The sequence below is a fragment of the Scyliorhinus torazame genome, chromosome 24 (genome assembly GCF_047496885.1).
Source record: "Scyliorhinus torazame isolate Kashiwa2021f chromosome 24, sScyTor2.1, whole genome shotgun sequence".
Lineage (NCBI taxonomy): Eukaryota > Metazoa > Chordata > Chondrichthyes > Carcharhiniformes > Scyliorhinidae > Scyliorhinus > Scyliorhinus torazame.
This window is the reverse complement of record NC_092730.1, coordinates 54,431,581-54,444,274: the sequence shown is the minus strand read 5'-3', so window position 1 is coordinate 54,444,274 and position 12,694 is coordinate 54,431,581. Positions and strand designations below refer to the sequence as shown.

At 48.7% G+C, this 12,694-nt stretch overlaps 10 non-coding genes across 10 annotated transcripts; all 10 read left to right on the top strand.

Moving 5' to 3' along the window:
- The first annotated feature begins 2,605 nt into the window (after positions 1-2,605).
- trnag-ucc (transfer RNA glycine (anticodon UCC)) lies at positions 2,606-2,677 on the top strand. The gene has a single exon. It is a non-coding gene; the product is annotated as a tRNA-Gly (tRNA).
- A 1,160-nt stretch (positions 2,678-3,837) lies between these two features.
- On the top strand, positions 3,838-3,920 carry trnal-aag (transfer RNA leucine (anticodon AAG)). The gene has a single exon. It is a non-coding gene; the product is annotated as a tRNA-Leu (tRNA).
- A 675-nt stretch (positions 3,921-4,595) lies between these two features.
- trnag-ucc (transfer RNA glycine (anticodon UCC)) lies at positions 4,596-4,667 on the top strand. Its single transcript has one exon. It is a non-coding gene; the product is annotated as a tRNA-Gly (tRNA).
- Positions 4,668-5,827: 1,160 nt separating this feature from the next.
- On the top strand, positions 5,828-5,910 carry trnal-aag (transfer RNA leucine (anticodon AAG)). Its single transcript has one exon. It is a non-coding gene; the product is annotated as a tRNA-Leu (tRNA).
- Positions 5,911-6,585: 675 nt separating this feature from the next.
- Positions 6,586-6,657, top strand: trnag-ucc (transfer RNA glycine (anticodon UCC)). Its single transcript has one exon. It is a non-coding gene; the product is annotated as a tRNA-Gly (tRNA).
- Positions 6,658-7,817: 1,160 nt separating this feature from the next.
- trnal-aag (transfer RNA leucine (anticodon AAG)) lies at positions 7,818-7,900 on the top strand. The gene has a single exon. It is a non-coding gene; the product is annotated as a tRNA-Leu (tRNA).
- A 675-nt stretch (positions 7,901-8,575) lies between these two features.
- trnag-ucc (transfer RNA glycine (anticodon UCC)) lies at positions 8,576-8,647 on the top strand. Its single transcript has one exon. It is a non-coding gene; the product is annotated as a tRNA-Gly (tRNA).
- A 1,160-nt stretch (positions 8,648-9,807) lies between these two features.
- trnal-aag (transfer RNA leucine (anticodon AAG)) lies at positions 9,808-9,890 on the top strand. The gene has a single exon. It is a non-coding gene; the product is annotated as a tRNA-Leu (tRNA).
- Positions 9,891-10,565: 675 nt separating this feature from the next.
- On the top strand, positions 10,566-10,637 carry trnag-ucc (transfer RNA glycine (anticodon UCC)). Its single transcript has one exon. It is a non-coding gene; the product is annotated as a tRNA-Gly (tRNA).
- A 1,160-nt stretch (positions 10,638-11,797) lies between these two features.
- On the top strand, positions 11,798-11,880 carry trnal-aag (transfer RNA leucine (anticodon AAG)). Its single transcript has one exon. It is a non-coding gene; the product is annotated as a tRNA-Leu (tRNA).
- Positions 11,881-12,694: the final 814 nt, after the last annotated feature.

Below are 12,694 nucleotides of genomic sequence, written 5' to 3'. Positions count from 1 at the left end.
GACCTTTGCTGTTCGTAGAAAACATAAATGATTTGGAGGAAAATGTAACTGGTCTGCTAAGTAAGTTTGCAGACGACACACAGGTTGGTGGAATTGCGGATAGAGATGAGGACAGTCAGCGGATGCCGCAGGATTTAGATCGTTTGGAGACGTGGGTGGAGAGATGGCAGATGGCGTTTACTCCGGACAAATGTGAGGTAATGCATTTTGGAAGGTCTAATGGAGGTAGGGAATATACAGTGAATGGTAGAACACTCGAGAGTATTGAAAGTCAGAGAGATCAAGGTGAACAGGTCCACAGGTCATTGAAAGGGACAACACAGGTGGATAAGGTAGTCAGAAAGGCATACGGCATGCTTGCCTTCATTGGCCGGGGCACTAAGTACAAGAATTGGCACGTCACGTTGCAGCTGTATAGAACCTTAGTTTGGCCACACTTTGAGTAGAGTGTTCAATTCTGGTCGCCACACTACCAGAAGTGTGTGGAGGCTTTATGAAGGTGCAGAAGAGATTTAACAGGATGATGCCCGGTATGGAGGGCATTAGTTATGAGGAGCGGTTGAATAAACTCGGTTTGTTCTCACTGGAACGACGGAGGTTGACGGGCGAGCTGATAGTGGTCTACAAAATTATGAGGGGCATCGACACAGTGGATAGTCAGAGACATTTGCCCAGGCTAGGGGTGTTAATTACTGGGCGGCATCGGTTTAAGGTGCGCGGGGCAATGTTTAGAGGAGATGTACGAGGCACGTTTTTTACACAGAGGTTAGTGGGTGCCTGGAACTCGCTGCCGGAGGAGGCGGTGGGACCATGGAGGATAGTAACATGGAAGGGGCATTTTGACAAATACAGGAATAGGATGGGAATAGAGGGATACGGAACAAGGAAGTGTAGAAGATTTTAGTTTAGACGGGCAGCATGGTCGGCACGGGCTTGGAGGGCCGAAGGGCCTGTTCCTGTGCTGTACTTTTCGTTGTTCTTTGTTTTTGTTTGAAATGAAATGACAATGACGATAGAATTTAAATCGATTCGTGCACGGAACACACCGTTTGTCACAGCGCGTACCGATGGCCGAGCGGATGAAGGTGCTGCGTTTCGGTCACAGTCTCCTCTGGAGACGTGTGTTCGAATCTCACTTCAGATATTCAACTTTCATCCGCGCGGATCCATTTCTCCAGCGAAGTGTTGAACCCGAGGATAATCCAATACCTCCGATTCAATGGGGAAGCGGTGGCCTCAGGACGTGAGATTATTGCTTAAATACGCACAGCAAGACCCCGCAGGCAGAAGCCAAGTTCATGACGGGATGTTCTGCTCAGTGACTCTGGTTGAGGAATTAATAATGATCACAGGACTCCTGGTAAATTTTCACTTCCCTTGTTGTAAATAGTCTGGCTGCTTGGATTGACGCAGGTGAATCCGTTGGCTTCTCCCAGAATGTTCTTCTGCTGCCTTTACAGCATGAACTTCCTCGTGTTTGGACACTGGAGGCGTTATTCGGCTGCTTGTCTGTGAAAGCAGCACCAGATGCAGCTGTGGAGAGAGATTACAGTCGCCAGAATGCAACTGTCTAATTGGATCCTTTACGCCGCTCAGATCTTAGACTCTTAATACCTTCGTGTGAGGAACAGGTAGGCGGCAGTATGGAGTTTGTTGATTGGAGCAAACTGATCAATGCAGAAATGAGAGCTCCTTAACACACAGCGCGTTGGAGAACGATCGCACTGAGACACAAGAGTCTGGCTGGCGTTCAGAAATAGTAAAACCACATCTAGTTTGAAATGAAATGAAGACGAAAATTAAATTTAACTCGATTTGCGCATGGAGCATATCTTTGGCGACAGCGCGTCAGGATGGCCGCGCGGTCGAAGGCGCTGCGTTAAGGTCGCACTCTCCTCTGGAGGCGTGAGTTCGAATCCCACTTCTGACATTAAGTTTTCCTCCACGTGGTTACATTTCTCCAGCAAAATGATCAACGCCAGGAAGATCCAATACCTCCCATTAAATGGGGAAGCGTTGTCCTCCGGGAATGAGATTCCTGCGTATATTCGCACAGCGAGACCCCACAGGCAGATGCCCAGTTCATCACTGGATAATTTGCTCATGACTCTATTTGAGGAATTAATAATGATCCGAGGATTCCTGGTAAATGTCTCGTCTCTTGTTGTAAATAGTCTGGCTGGTTGGATTGTCGAGGTGTCTCAGTCGTCATCTCCCAGAAAACTCTTCTGCCGCCTTTACTGGATGAACGTCCTCCTGTTTGGACACTGAAGGGTTTTCTGGCTACTTGTTTGTGAAAGCAGCACCAGAAGCAGCTGTGGAGAGAGATTCCAGTCGCAAGGATGCAACTGTATAATTGGATCCTTCACGCCGCTCAGATCTTAGACTCTCAATGTCTTCATGTGAGGAACAGGTCGGCGGGAGTTCGGTCTTTGTTGATTGCAGCAAACTGATCAATGCAACGACGCGAAGCTCCTTAACCCCCAGCGGCTTGGAGAAGGACGGCACTCAGATACAGGACTCTGGCTGGTGTTCAAAAATAGGAAAAGCACAACTGATTAGAAATGACATGACAATGAAGATAGAATTTAAAGTTCTTCCGTGAGCGATGGTGGTATAATGGTGAGCATAGCTGCCTTCCAAGCAGTTGACCTGGGTTCGATTCCCAGGCATCGCAGAAAAAACTTATTTCGAAATTTTGGGCAGCAAGGTAGCACAGTTGTTTCACAGCTCCAGGGTTCCAGGTTCGATTCCCGGCTTGGGTCACTGTCTGTGCGGAGTCTGCACGTTCTCCCCATGTCTGCGTGAATTTCACCCCGGGTGCTCCGGTTTCCTCCCACGGCATAAAGACGAGCTGGCTAGGGGAATTGGTCATGCGTAATTGCCCTTAGTGTCCTAAAAGGTAGGAAGGATCATTGGGTTGCGGGATGAGGGTGATAGGATGGAATTGAGGTCTTAAGTGGATCGGTGCAGACTCGATGGGCCGAATGGACTCCTTCTGCACTGTATGTTCTATGTCTATTTGTGCACCGAGCATAACAGTTTCTGCAGCTCGTCAGGGTGGCCGAGCGGTCGAAGGCGCGGGTTAAGGACGCAGTCTCCTCTGGAGGCGTGGGTTAGAATCCTACTTCTGACATTGCCTTTTTTTCCACGAGGTTACATTTCTCCAAAAATTGTTCATCCCCAGGAAGATCTCATACCTCCCATTCAATGGGGAAGCGGTGGCCTCGGGACGCGAGATTCGTACTTAAATTCGCACAGCAAGACCCCACAGTCAGAAGCCCAGTTCATGACTGGATGATCTGCTCAGTGACTCTGGTTGAGGAATTAATACTGATCCCAGGACTCCGGGTAAATTTCCACTTCCATTGTTGTAAATAGTCTGGCTGGTTGGATTGTCGGCCGTGAATCAGCTGGCTTCTTCCAGAAAGTTCTTCTGCCGCCTTTACAGCATGAACATCCTCGTGTTTGGCACTGGAGGCGTTATTCGGCTACTTGTCTGTGCAAGCAGCACCAGAAGCAGCTGTGCAGAGAGATTCCAGTCGCCAGGATGCAACTGTCTCATTGGATCCTTCCCGCCACTCAGATCTTAGACTCTTAATACCTTCGTGGAAGGAACAGTTAGACGGCAGTACGGACTTTGTTGATTGGAGCAAACTGATCAATGCAGAAATGAGAGCTCCTTAACACACAGCGCGTTGGAGAACGATCGCATTCAGACGCAAGAGTCTGGCTGGCGTTCAAAAATAGTAAAACCACATCTAGTTTGAAATGAAATGAAGATGAAAATTAAATTTAAATCGATTTGCGCATGGAGCATATCTTTGGCCACAGTGCGTCAGGATGGCCGAGCGGTCGAAGGCGCTGCGTTAAGGTCGCAGTCTCCTCTGGAGGCGTGGGTTCGAATCCCACTTCTGACATTCCCTTTTCCTCCACGTGGTTACGTTTCTCCAGCAATATTTGCAACACCAGGACGATCCAATACCTCCCATTCAATGGGGAAGCGGCGGCCTCCTGGAATGAGATTCCTGCTGATATTCGCACAGCAAGACCCCACAGGCATAAGCCCAGTTCATCACTGGATAATCTGCTCATGACTCTATTTGAGGAATTAATAATGATCCCAGGATTCCTGGTAAATGTCTCGTCTCTTGTTGTAAATAGTCTGGCTGGTTGGATTGTCGAGGTGTCTCAGTCGACATCTCCCAGAAAACTCTTCTGCCGCCTTTACTGGATGAACGTCCTCCTGTTTGGACACTGAAGGGTTTTCTGGCTACTTGTTTGTGAAAGCAGCACCAGAAGCAGCTGTGGAGAGAGATTCCAGTCGCAAGGATGCAACTGTATAATTGGATCCTTCACGCCGCTCAGATCTTAGACTCTCAATATCTTCATGTGAGGAACAGGTCGGCGGGAGTTCGGTCTTTGTTGATTGCAGCAAACTGATCAATGCAACGACGCGAAGCTCCTTAACCCCCAGCGGCTTGGAGAAGGACGGCACTCGGATGCAGGACTCTGGCTGGTGTTCAAAAATAGGAAAAGCACAACTGATTAGAAATGAAATGACAATGAAGATGTAATTTAAAATTCTTCAGTGAGCGATGGTGGTATAATGGTGAGCATAGCGGCTTTCCAAGCAGTTGACCTGGGTTCGATTCCCAGCCATCGCAGAAAAAACTTATTTCGAAATTTTGGGCAGCAAGGTAGCACAGTTGTTTCACAGCTCCAGGGTTCCAGGTTCGATTCCCGGCTTGGGTCACTGTCTGTGCGGAGTCTGCACGTTCTCCCCATGTCTGCGTGAATTTCACCCCGGGTGCTCCGGTTTCCTCCCACGGCATAAAGACGAGCTGGCTCGGGGAATTGGTCATGCGTAATTGCCCTTAGTGTCCAAAAAGGTAGGAAGGATTATTGGGTTGCGGGGTGAGGGTGATAGGATGGAATTGAGGTCTTAAGTGGATCGGTGCAGACTCGATGGGCCGAATGGACTCCTTCTGCACTGTATGTTCTATGTCTATTTGTGCACCGAGCATAACAGTTTCTGCAGCTCGTCAGGGTGGCCGAGCGGTCGAAGATGCGGGTTAAGGACGCAGTCTCCTCTGGAGGCGTGCGTTAGAATCCTACTTCTGACATTGCCTTTTTTTCCACGAGGTTACATTTCTCCAAAAATTGTTGAACCCCAGGAAGATCTCATACCTCCCATTCAATGGGGAAGCGGTGGCCTCGGGACGCGAGATTCGTACTTAAATTCGTACAGCAAGACCCCACAGTCAGAAGCCCAGTTCATGACTGGATGATATGCTCAGTGACTCTGGTTGACGAATTAATACTGATACCAGGACTCCGGGTATATTTCCACTTCCATTGTTGTATATAGTCTGGCTGGTTGGATTGTCGGACGTGAATCAGCTGGCTTCTTCCAGAAAGTTCTTCTGCCGCCTTTACAGCATGAACATCCTCGTGTTTGGCACTGGAGGCGTTATTCGGCTACTTGTCTGTGAAAGCAGCACCAGATGCAGCTGTGCAGAGAGATTCCAGTCGCCAGGATGCAACTGTCTCATTGGATCCTTCCCGCCACTCAGATCTTAGACTCTTAATACCTTCGTGGAAGGAACAGTTAGACGGCAGTACGGACTTTGTTGATTGGAGCAAACTGATCAATGCAGAAATGAGAGCTCCTTAACACACAGCGCGTTGGAGAACGATCGCATTCAGACGCAAGAGTCTGGCTGGCGTTCAAAAATAGTAAAACCACATCTAGTTTGAAATGAAATGAAGATGAAAATTAAATTTAAATCGATTTGCGCATGGAGCATATCTTTGGCCACAGTGCGTCAGGATGGCCGAGCGGTCGAAGGCGCTGCGTTAAGGTCGCAGTCTCCTCTGGAGGCGTGGGTTCGAATCCCACTTCTGACATTCCCTTTTCCTCCACGTGGTTACGTTTCTCCAGCAATATTTGCAACACCAGGACGATCCAATACCTCCCATTCAATGGGGAAGCGGTGGCCTCCTGGAATGAGATTCCTGCTGATATTCGCACAGCAAGACCCCACAGGCATAAGCCCAGTTCATCACTGGATAATCTGCTCATGACTCTATTTGAGGAATTAATAATGATCCCAGGATTCCTGGTAAATGTCTCGTCTCTTGTTGTAAATAGTCTGGCTGGTTGGATTGTCGAGGTGTCTCAGTCGACATCTCCCAGAAAACTCTTCTGCCGCCTTTACTGGATGAACGTCCTCCTGTTTGGACACTGAAGGGTTTTCTGGCTACTTGTTTGTGAAAGCAGCACCAGAAGCAGCTGTGGAGAGAGATTCCAGTCGCAAGGATGCAACTGTATAATTGGATCCTTCACGCCGCTCAGATCTTAGACTCTCAATATCTTCATGTGAGGAACAGGTCGGCGGGAGTTCGGTCTTTGTTGATTGCAGCAAACTGATCAATGCAACGACGCGAAGCTCCTTAACCCCCAGCGGCTTGGAGAAGGACGGCACTCAGATGCAGGACTCTGGCTGGTGTTCAAAAATAGGAAAAGCACAACTGATTAGAAATGAAATGACAATGAAGATAGAATTTAAAATTCTTCAGTGAGCGATGGTGGTATAATGGTGAGCATAGCTGCCTTCCAAGCAGTTGACCTGGGTTCGATTCCCAGCCATCGCAGAAAAAACTTAATTCGAAATTTTGGGCAGCAAGGTAGCACAGTTGTTTCACAGCTCCAGGGTTCCAGGTTCGATTCCCGGCTTGGGTCACTGTCTGTGCGGAGTCTGCACGTTCTCCCCATGTCTGCGTGAATTTCACCCCGGGTGCTCCAGTTTCCTCCCACGGCATAAAGACGAGCTGGCTCGGGGAATTGGTCATGCGTAATTGCCCTTAGTGTCTAAAAAGGTAGGAAGGATTATTGGGTTGCGGGGTGAGGGTGATAGGATGGAATTGAGGTCTTAAGTGGATCGGTGCAGACTCGATGGGCCGAATGGACTCCTTCTGCACTGTATGTTCTATGTCTATTTGTGCACCGAGCACAACAGTTTCTGCAGCTCGTCAGGGTGGCCGAGCGGTCGAAGGCGCGGGTGAAGGACGCAGTCTCCTCTGGAGGCGTGCGTTAGAATCCTACTTCTGACATTGCCTTTTTTTCCACGAGGTTACATTTCTGCAAAAATTGTTGAACCCCAGGAAGATCTCATACCTCCCATTCAATGGGGAAGCGGTGGCCTCGGGACGCGAGATTCGTACTTAAATTCGTACAGCAAGACCCCACAGTCAGAAGCCCAGTTCATGACTGGATGATATGCTCAGTGACTCTGGTTGACGAATTAATACTGATACCAGGACTCCGGGTAAATTTCCACTTCCATTGTTGTAAATAGTCTGGCTGGTTGGATTGTCGGACGTGAATCAGCTGGCTTCTTCCAGAAAGTTCTTCTGCCGCCTTTACAGCATGAACATCCTCGTGTTTGGCACTGGAGGCGTTATTCGGCTACTTGTCTGTGCAAGCAGCACCAGAAGCAGCTGTGCAGAGAGATTCCAGTCGCCAGGATGCAACTGTCTCATTGGATCCTTCCCGCCACTCAGATCTTAGACTCTTAATACCTTCGTGGAAGGAACAGTTAGACGGCAGTACGGACTTTGTTGATTGGAGCAAACTGATCAATGCAGAAATGAGAGCTCCTTAACACACAGCGCGTTGGAGAACGATCGCATTCAGACGCAAGAGTCTGGCTGGCGTTCAAAAATAGTAAAACCACATCTAGTTTGAAATGAAATGAAGATGAATATTAAATTTAAATCGATTTGCGCATGGAGCATATCTTTGGCCACAGTGCGTCAGGATGGCCGAGCGGTCGAAGGCGCTGCGTTAAGGTCGCAGTCTCCTCTGGAGGCGTGGGTTCGAATCCCACTTCTGACATTCCCTTTTCCTCCACGTGGTTACGTTTCTCCAGCAATATTTGCAACACCAGGACGATCCAATACCTCCCATTCAATGGGGAAGCGGTGGCCTCCTGGAATGAGATTCCTGCTGATATTCGCACAGCAAGACCCCACAGGCATAAGCCCAGTTCATCACTGGATAATCTGCTCATGACTCTATTTGAGGAATTAATAATGATCCCAGGATTCCTGGTAAATGTCTCGTCTCTTGTTGTAAATAGTCTGGCTGGTTGGATTGTCGAGGTGTCTCAGTCGACATCTCCCAGAAAACTCTTCTGCCGCCTTTACTGGATGAACGTCCTCCTGTTTGGACACTGAAGGGTTTTCTGGCTACTTGTTTGTGAAAGCAGCACCAGAAGCAGCTGTGGAGAGAGATTCCAGTCGCAAGGATGCAACTGTATAATTGGATCCTTCACGCCGCTCAGATCTTAGACTCTCAATATCTTCATGTGAGGAACAGGTCGGCGGGAGTTCGGTCTTTGTTGATTGCAGCAAACTGATCAATGCAACGACGCGAAGCTCCTTAACCCCCAGCGGCTTGGAGAAGGACGGCACTCAGATGCAGGACTCTGGCTGGTGTTCAAAAATAGGAAAAGCACAACTGATTAGAAATGAAATGACAATGAAGATAGAATTTAAAATTCTTCAGTGAGCGATGGTGGTGTAATGGTGAGCATAGCTGCCTTCCAAGCAGTTGACCTGGGTTCGATTCCCAGCCATCGCAGAAAAAACTTTATTCGAAATTTTGGGCAGCAAGGTAGCACAGTTGTTTCACAGCTCCAGGGTTCCAGGTTCGATTCCCGGCTTGGGTCACTGTCTGTGCGGAGTCTGCACGTTCTCCCCATGTCTGCGTGAATTTCACCCCGGGCGCTCCGGTTTCCTCCCACGGCATAAAGACGAGCTGGCTCGGGGAATTGGTCATGCGTAATTGCCCTTAGTGTCCAAAAAGGTAGGAAGGATTATTGGGTTGCGGGGTGAGGGTGATAGGATGGAATTGAGGTCTTAAGTGGATCGGTGCAGACTCGATGGGCCGAATGGACTCCTTCTGCACTGTATGTTCTATGTCTATTTGTGCACCGAGCATAACAGTTTCTGCAGCTCGTCAGGGTGGCCGAGCGGTCGAAGGCGCGGGTGAAGGACGCAGTCTCCTCTGGAGGCGTGCGTTAGAATCCTACTTCTGACATTGCCTTTTTTTCCACGAGGTTACATTTCTCCAAAAATTGTTGAACCCCAGGAAGATCTCATACCTCCCATTCAATGGGGAAGCGGTGGCCTCGGGACGCGAGATTCGTACTTAAATTCGTACAGCAAGACCCCACAGTCAGAAGCCCAGTTCATGACTGGATGATATGCTCAGTGACTCTGGTTGACGAAATAATACTGATACCAGGACTCCGGGTAAATTTCCACTTCCATTGTTGTAAATAGTCTGGCTGGTTGGATTGTCGGACGTGAATCAGCTGGCTTCTTCCAGAAAGTTCTTCTGCCGCCTTTACAGCATGAACATCCTCGTGTTTGGCACTGGAGGCGTTATTCGGCTACTTGTCTGTGCAAGCAGCACCAGAAGCAGCTGTGCAGAGAGATTCCAGTCGCCAGGATGCAACTGTCTCATTGGATCCTTCCCGCCACTCAGATCTTAGACTCTTAATACCTTCGTGGAAGGAACAGTTAGACGGCAGTACGGACTTTGTTGATTGGAGCAAACTGATCAATGCAGAAATGAGAGCTCCTTAACACACAGCGCGTTGGAGAACGATCGCATTCAGACGCAAGAGCCTGGCTGGCGTTCAAAAATAGTAAAACCACATCTAGTTTGAAATGAAATGAAGATGAAAATTAAATTTAAATCGATTTGCGCATGGAGCATATCTTTGGCCACGGTGCGTCAGGATGGCCGAGCGGTCGAAGGCGCTGCGTTAAGGTCGCAGTCTCCTCTGGAGGCGTGGGTTCGAATCCCACTTCTGACATTCCCTTTTCCTCCACGTGGTTACGTTTCTCCAGCAATATTTGCAACACCAGGACGATCCAATACCTCCCATTCAATGGGGAAGCGGTGGCCTCCTGGAATGAGATTCCTGCTGATATTCGCACAGCAAGACCCCACAGGCAAAAGCCCAGTTCATCACTGGATAATCTGCTCATGACTCTATTTGAGGAATTAATAATGATCCCAGGATTCCTGGTAAATGTCTCGTCTCTTGTTGTAAATAGTCTGGCTGGTTGGATTGTCGAGGTGTCTCAGTCGACATCTCCCAGAAAACTCTTCTGCCGCCTTTACTGGATGAACGTCCTCCTGTTTGGACACTGAAGGGTTTTCTGGCTACTTGTTTGTGAAAGCAGCACCAGAAGCAGCTGTGGAGAGAGATTCCAGTCGCAAGGATGCAACTGTATAATTGGATCCTTCACGCCGCTCAGATCTTAGACTCTCAATATCTTCATGTGAGGAACAGGTCGGCGGGAGTTCGGTCTTTGTTGATTGCAGCAAACTGATCAATGCAACGACGCGAAGCTCCTTAACCCCCAGCGGCTTGGAGAAGGACGGCACTCAGATGCAGGACTCTGGCTGGTGTTCAAAAATAGGAAAAGCACAACTGATTAGAAATGAAATGACAATGAAGATAGAATTTAAAATTCTTCAGTGAGCGATGGTGGTATAATGGTGAGCATAGCTGCCTTCCAAGCAGTTGACCTGGGTTCGATTCCCAGCCATCGCAGAAAAAACTTATTTCGAAATTTTGGGCAGCAAGGTAGCACAGTTGTTTCACAGCTCCAGGGTTCCAGGTTCGATTCCCGGCTTGGGTCACTGTCTGTGCGGAATCTGCACGTTCTCCCCATGTCTGCGTGAATTTCACCCCGGGTGCTCCGGTTTCCTCCCACGGCATAAAGACGAGCTGGCTCGGGGAATTGGTCATGCGTAATTGCCCTTAGTGTCCAAAAAGTTAGGAAGGATTATTGGGTTGCGGGGTGAGGGTGATAGGATGGAATTGAGGTCTTAAGTGGATCGGTGCGGACTCGATGGGCCGAATGGACTCCTTCTGCACTGTATGTTCCATGTCTATTTGTGCACCGAGCATAACAGTTTCTGCAGCTCGTCAGGGTGGCCGAGCGGTCGAAGGCGCGGGTTAAGGACGCAGTCTCCTCTGGAGGCGTGCGTTACAATCCTACTTCTGACATTGCCTTTTTTTCCACGAGGTTACATTTCTCCAAAAATTGTTGAACCCCAGGAAGATCTCATACCTCCCATTCAATGGGGAAGCGGTGGCCTCGGGACGCGAGATTCGTACTTAAATTATTACAGCAAGACCCCACAGTCAGAAGCCCAGTTCATGACTGGATGATATGCTCAGTGACTCTGGTTGACGAATTAATACTGATACCAGGACTCCGGGTATATTTCCACTTCCATTGTTGTATAGAGTCTGGCTGGTTGGATTGTCGGACGTGAATCAGCTGGCTTCTTCCAGAAAGTTCTTCTGCCGCCTTTACAGCATGAACATCCTCGTGTTTGGCACTGGAGGCGTTATTCGGCTACTTGTCTGTGCAAGCAGCACCAGAAGCAGCAGTGCAGAGAGATTCCAGTCGCCAGGATGCAACTGTCTCATTGGATCCTTCCCGCCACTCAGATCTTAGACTCTTAATACCTTCGTGGAAGGAACAGTTAGACGGCAGTACGGACTTTGTTGATTGGAGCAAACTGATCAATGCAGAAATGAGAGCTCCTTAACACACAGCGCGTTGGAGAACGATCGCATTCAGACGCAAGAGTCTGGCTGGCGTTCAAAAATAGTAAAACCACATCTAGTTTGAAATGAAATGAAGATGAAAATTAAATTTTAATCGATTTGCGCATGGAGCATATCTTCGGCCACAGTGCGTCAGGATGGCCGAGCGGTCGAAGGCGCTGCGTTAAGGTCGCAGTCTCCTCTGGAGGCGTGGGTTCGAATCCCACGTCTGACATTCCCTTTTCCTCCACGTGGTTACGTTTCTCCAGCAATATTTGCAACACCAGGACGATCCAATACCTCCCATTCAATGGGGAAGCGGTGGCCTCCTGGAATGAGATTCCTGCTGATATTCGCACAGCAAGACCCCACAGGCAAAAGCCCAGTTCATCACTGGATAATCTGCTCATGACTCTATTTGAGGAATTAATAATGATCCCAGGATTCCTGGTAAATGTCTCGTCTCTTGTTGTAAATAGTCTGGCTGGTTGGATTGTCGAGGTGTCTCAGTCGACATCTCCCAGAAAACTCTTCTGCCGCCTTTACTGGATGAACGTCCTCCTGTTTGGACACTGAAGGGTTTTCTGGCTACTTGTTTGTGAAAGCAGCACCAGAAGCAGCTGTGGAGAGAGATTCCAGTCGCAAGGATGCAACTGTATAATTGGATCCTTCACGCCGCTCAGATCTTAGACTCTCAATATCTTCATGTGAGGAACAGGTCGGCGGGAGTTCGGTCTTTGTTGATTGCAGCAAACTGATCAATGCAACGACGCGAAGCTCCTTAACCCCCAGCGGCTTGGAGAAGGACGGCACTCAGATGCAGGACTCTGGCTGGTGTTCAAAAATAGGAAAAGCACAACTGATTAGAAATGAAATGACAATGAAGATATAATTTAAAATTCTTCAGTGAGCGATGGTGGTATAATGGTGAGCCGAGCTGCCTTCCAAGCAGTTGACCTGGGTTCGATTCCCAGCCATCGCAGAAAAAACTTATTTCGAAATTTTGGGCAGCAAGGTAGCACAGTTGTTTCACAGCTCCAGGGTTCCAG